Source organism: Clupea harengus, chromosome 2 (assembly GCF_900700415.2).
Source record: "Clupea harengus chromosome 2, Ch_v2.0.2, whole genome shotgun sequence".
NCBI classification, from domain to species: domain Eukaryota; kingdom Metazoa; phylum Chordata; class Actinopteri; order Clupeiformes; family Clupeidae; genus Clupea; species Clupea harengus.
In genome coordinates this window covers 8178519-8184263 of record NC_045153.1, presented here as the reverse complement: position 1 = coordinate 8184263, position 5745 = coordinate 8178519, and positions in this window count along the sequence as shown.

Here is a 5745-nt window from a genome sequence, read left to right as displayed (position 1 = left end):
GTTAGAGATAAGAGATAAGAGATATGGGGGAATTGCAGGTCAAGGTTTACTTTCCCGTCTGGATTCCTAATAAGATCGCCTGGTTCCTTGAGGTACTGCTTTTGGGTGAGTTTCTCAGAATTGTAGTTTTTTACAATCATTTTCACACTTGTATCAATACCATGTTCACTTTTTCAAAACATTCACCATATTAGTAGACTATGTGAACTAAACACTTAACACATTCACCATATCAGTAGACTATGTGAACTAAACACTTAACACATTCACCATATCAGTAGACATGCATTCAATGACCACTTCGTCCGAAACTCATGGATATCCGTCTCAGTCAATGTTAACCACAAGTAACTACAGCAAATGTTGCATACATTTAGATACTCTGTTCAAAACAGCTTACTTTCAGTTCAAAATTAGATCACTGTAAATGGAAGGATGCTGTATTTTGACAGAGAAATGAAATTATATACTTGAAATAAGACAGATTGTTCTCAGTTTTGCGGAAAATGTATCCAGTTTTCTGCTTTGTTTGTTAACAGTAATACAGAAGTGGTAATACAGCATTTGCGTTGAAATGTGCACTCACACACAAACACACACGCAAGCACACGCACAGGGGCAAACGCGCACACACACACACACAGACATGTATGAAGGAAAAATAAAGATGTAGTAGTCACTGTAGACTTTTTCCCACTATTACTGCAAAATAAGACAATCAGACAAAGTGACTCAAACATGCAACCGCAGCAAAGCAGAAGCTTTCACCAAAGTGACTCACAATACCATTACGCATTACCCAGGAACTGAACCCAGGTCAGTTACTTGTAAGACAACAACACTAACCACAGTACCACAGATGCCATTTTCCTCTCATGTTGAATTTATCGTATCTACAGTATTGTGACAAACCAACTGATCAGAAAGGTTTGTCCTTGTTGTCGTGACAACTGCTTGTCCTGAAATATTTGTGAAATATGAGGGATTGTTGGGTGGGTAAGATTTTTTTCTAAAGATTCAAGGCAAAGGATTCATTGCGCTGCTGTTTAATTACCCCTAACCGAGTCCCATGTTTTAGTCAGATTAATCAGTAATCAGTGCATCTGTCAAAATGTGTGTCCTTATGACTCATCATTTTCACTTGTAGACTCAAATACTCTGCTTGTTTTTGCACTGATTACTGATTTGGCAAAACATGTCCCAACGAGTGGCTTCTCCTGTGTTGGATATCACAGAGAGGGGTCTTTCTGAGAAGCACCCTCTCTGGTTCTGCATTCCTCTGTAATCCTTGTTCATTACTGCTTAATACTGCGGAGAACTTCCTTTAAAGATCTAACCTCTGACTTCCGTTCAGTGGCAGCTCTCCCTCTCGGCATGGCCTCCCAGATCAACCCCACCCAGATCAACGCCACCTTGGGCCAGTCAGTGTTGCTGCCTTGCCTGCTCCCCCCTCCCCCCCCTCCTCTGACAGTCACCCGGGTCTATTGGCAGACCGTTGTGCCTGACGGGGACGTGCCGGACCTGCTCCACTTCTTCAACAAGGGTGCGCCGGAGCTCGACCTTCAGGCCTTGCATTACCAGAACAGGACTTTTATAGACCCCCGTCAGCTGGCTGCTGGGAACTTCAGCCTGGAGCTGAAGAACGTGACGGAGAAGGACAACCAGACAATCATCCACTGCCTTTACTCCACAGAAGACGTCAGCACGGATGAAGTCTCCCGCTTTACACTGATGGTGGAGAAGCCTGTTGGTGAGATGTGGCTGCATTCGTGGTTCAATTATTCATTCTTTCTTTCTTTCTTTCTTTCTTTCTTTCTACCTTCCTTCCTTCCTTCAATTAGTAATTATTAATAACTTAATTAATAACTTTTTGTGAGTTATTCATGTATGTTTTGATAAACACACACATTCACAGCAATCATTTACATATTGATTGGATAATCTCTCCCCTTTCTCACTCGATATCTACAGATCCAGACCCCCACTCCCTCCCAGCCTGGGCTACTGGTGTGCTGGTGGTTCTTGCCTGTGTCCTGCTGGTCTGTGTGGCTGTCTGCACAGGTGAGGGCCTGTGTCTTCTCTGATCTTGCCTGTGTGGGTGTCTGCATAGGTGAAGGCCTGTGTCCTCTCTGTTCTTGTCTGTGTGGCTGTCTTCATCGCTGAGGGCCTGTGTCTTCTTTGTTCTTTCACAAACTGTAGTTACTGTAGAGTAGCGCAGTGGACCTTATTCACTAGACCATGGTGTGGTTTAATGCATCTTGCCAGACTCCTGCTCTTGCTCCCGCTCCTGCCTCCACACTCCAGACATGATTCTTGATTCAGTCTGTGTGGTAAAGGCAGGAAGACAGTGTACTTTACTGAAGCATAATAACTAAATACTTTACTTTAAAATACTTTACTTTAAAAGTGTGTAGGGATTTTGTCAGTCCTTTCCATTACATTTCAAATCACATTTAATAATAATGAAGTCCTGCTCAGTATTACTTTTGTAAAATTATTGGCAGCAGTAAAATAACACTGACCTGCTTATTGTTATGAGGCATACATAAGAATGTTGAATGTTTGTGTTTTCAAAACAGTTCAAAGAGTCCGAAGATGGAAGAATGCTAATCGAAGAGCCAATCGTGAGAGGGAGAATGCTAATGGAGGAGCCAATCACGAGAGAGAGAATGCTAACGGAGGAGCCAATCATGGGACAGAGAATGGTGCAGCTTCTGGAACAGAGAAGGAAAAGGGGGTGAATGGCCCACTGCTGAAGTCGCACACGTAGCTCATCATACACACAGCTATGTGATTTGTACTGTACCGATGACTGTAAAAAGTATGGACTGCATGGCGTCAAGGTGAGAGTGGTGAATTTGCACTGCCCTGCATAGTTGCACATAGGAGCTAACCTGAACCTGGAGTCAAGATATATTTGGAGTTGGACAATTGAGGTGAAAAAGAATATGGCACAGGTCGGCCCAGAACCCCCCCATGCCCCCCCAGATTTGGTTGAGTCTGCTCCACTATTGCCAGAAACATGCATAATGACATGAGTAGACATAACTAACTTCTTAGAACATCGATCATTACTTAATTGTACACGTTTGTTTATGACCTGCTGTTTTTTTTATTTTAGTGCCTGTTTTGAGACACAGCTGGCTAGATGACATTCATTTCTGTGAAATGTTGTGTGAGCAAGGTAGATTATATTCTGTAATTTATGTTAAACAGGTGTTGATCCAGAAGGAGCTTCCGTGCCCTTTTGCATTGAAGTACTGAATATAACGACTGTGCGAAAGTAACTCTGCTACTTTGTGTAATTCATGGGAAGGGTGTGATATAGTTGCTCAAGCTGGTCTTGCAGGCTAGGTTGTCAGTCACCAGTCCATACTTTTTACACTCATTGGTAATAACAGAATGTTATGGAGGGAGGTAATTAATTAAAGGTACAATTGAATGAGTAATAAATGGTCTACAGGCAACCCAATAGGAAGTCCCACCATTGATAAAAGCCCCCCCCTAATAACAACAATAATAATAACAACAACAACAATAATAATAATAACAATAATAATAATAAAGAAGAATAAATAAGGAAAAAGCATTAATGCATGTGCATGTGCACATTATTAAAAGTGGATAAAAAAAATATTACAATACAATATTTATATATATATTTGTATATTTAATATGACTTTGTAACATATGATCTCTAATTTATTATCTTAAAGGAATATAACATAAATGATCAATTAATTAAATGAATATACATTTTTAAAAGTCCTATTACTTTTAGAAATATGAAACTACTTTTATCTCTTAAAGCAGCAGTATAGGGGTTTTGGTCTAAAACGGGCTAACAACCCAAAAGCATGCCAACTGGTGTCTGTCTGCGATATACTTTGTGACCTTGTGCTGGGAAAGCTTTTCATACATTTCTGAGGGGGTTCCAACCTACATAGTGCCCAGCCTAGTGCAGATGACTGGTGTGTTTATCTGTCCTTGTCACATGATCATATTCCTCAACATTCTTTTGAAGGTGCTAAAACTAACTGCCTGTTAAAACACACCAGGTGAAAACTGCTGCTTTAAATATAACTGTTTATCTATGACAACTCTGTGTTGGAGTTGGACAGTTTCTTAAACAGTACATGAAGTTTTTCAGCAGTTTCTGTTCTGTTCTGTTTCCCAAGAACTCCACACTAACTTCTCCATTTATATATCAGTATTAACACCTTAAATACACAGCCCCTAATAATTGTTCTGGCTGTTATATACTATACTATACTATACTCTACTCTGCTCTGCTCTGCTCTGCTCTGCTATGCTATGCTATACAATATAATACTATGCGATACAATGCGATACAATGCGATACAATGCGTTACGATACGATACGATACGATAATATTCTATACTATACTATACCATACTGCTACAACCTTGTCTGTTACTGGCGGTGGCTTGCTACTTGCTGGCCTGGCACAGTGGGTTCATTTCCCCTTACCAGAGCGTGCCCACCCCGGGTTGGTGACAAGATAACTGGAACCCTTGCGTGGTTGGGCTGAAACTAAAAAATCACGTCTTGTTATGAGGCAGGGGAGTTTTCATTACAGACTGTTTCTTGTCAAATGAAAGGAACGTGTCCCTCCTGGCTGGACTGAGTCAAAGAGTGATAAAAATGCCATGCAAAAGCAGATGCCATACACTGGCATGACTGGCAGTATGCCTATGATTCTTTTGCCGGTAATTGCAGTGACAGCTCTCACTATGACACCTTAATGACCTGTGACATGGGCTGGTATCTTCCCAGCAGCCAAGGGGCACACTGGGGGGGTGCTGCCCAGCACATCTGACTTCCTGCTCACGCGAGTGATTTCCCACAGATCAGGTGATGCTGAATTCTTAGCGAAAAAGTGTCAACCTACCATTACTGGAATCCTTTGTGGACAGGGTGAAACTGTGTCCAGTAAGACTCGGTGGCATGGTTACTGGAAGCCTATGTGTTCAGGGTGAAACTGTGTCCATGGTTACTGGAAGCCTGTGTGGTCAGGGTGGAACTGTGTGGATAGAGAGAGATGGCCCTGAGTGAGAGAGGCATGACAGATACCATTCGAGAGCGAGAGAGAGAGAGAGAGAGAGAGAGAAAGAGAGATAAAGAGAGAGAGCGAGAGAGAGAGAGAGAGAGAGAGAGAGAGAGAGAGAGCTTATTGTGTCATGTCATGGCTTTGCTGAATATTTAGTTGGTCTGATTCAGTTAAAATGTCACTGGTGAAAGGCTAAAAAGTTATCTGTCTTTCACAATTAATGTCATTTGTCCATGTTCCTGTCCTTAATTGTTCAGTGCCTTTATAATTGACCAAATCAGAACCCCTGCCTTTGCTGGATTTGAGATTCTGTGGAAGGATTTCTTCATGCCCAGCGCATGGACATGACTCTACCAGAGTTCACAAACCTTAGCTTGTATTGGACTGCCCTCTTGTGGACAAGAGAGGTAACACTTTGAAAGAACATAATGGCTGAGAAAGGGCCCTATTTTTATCAGATTTTTAATGGAAGGGAAATTAATTCATGACCAATACTTCTTTTTTTATATGTGCTTTCCACGAGTGCCTACATTTATGTTTTTACTTTGCTGTAACCTGATGTTAATTATGATTGAGTATATATTTTAGCATTCTGTCTGCTGTATTAGTTTTAGACTACTAATTGGTCTGATATGTTTTACTTAATTGATTGCATTATGCCTTTTTTAGTGCG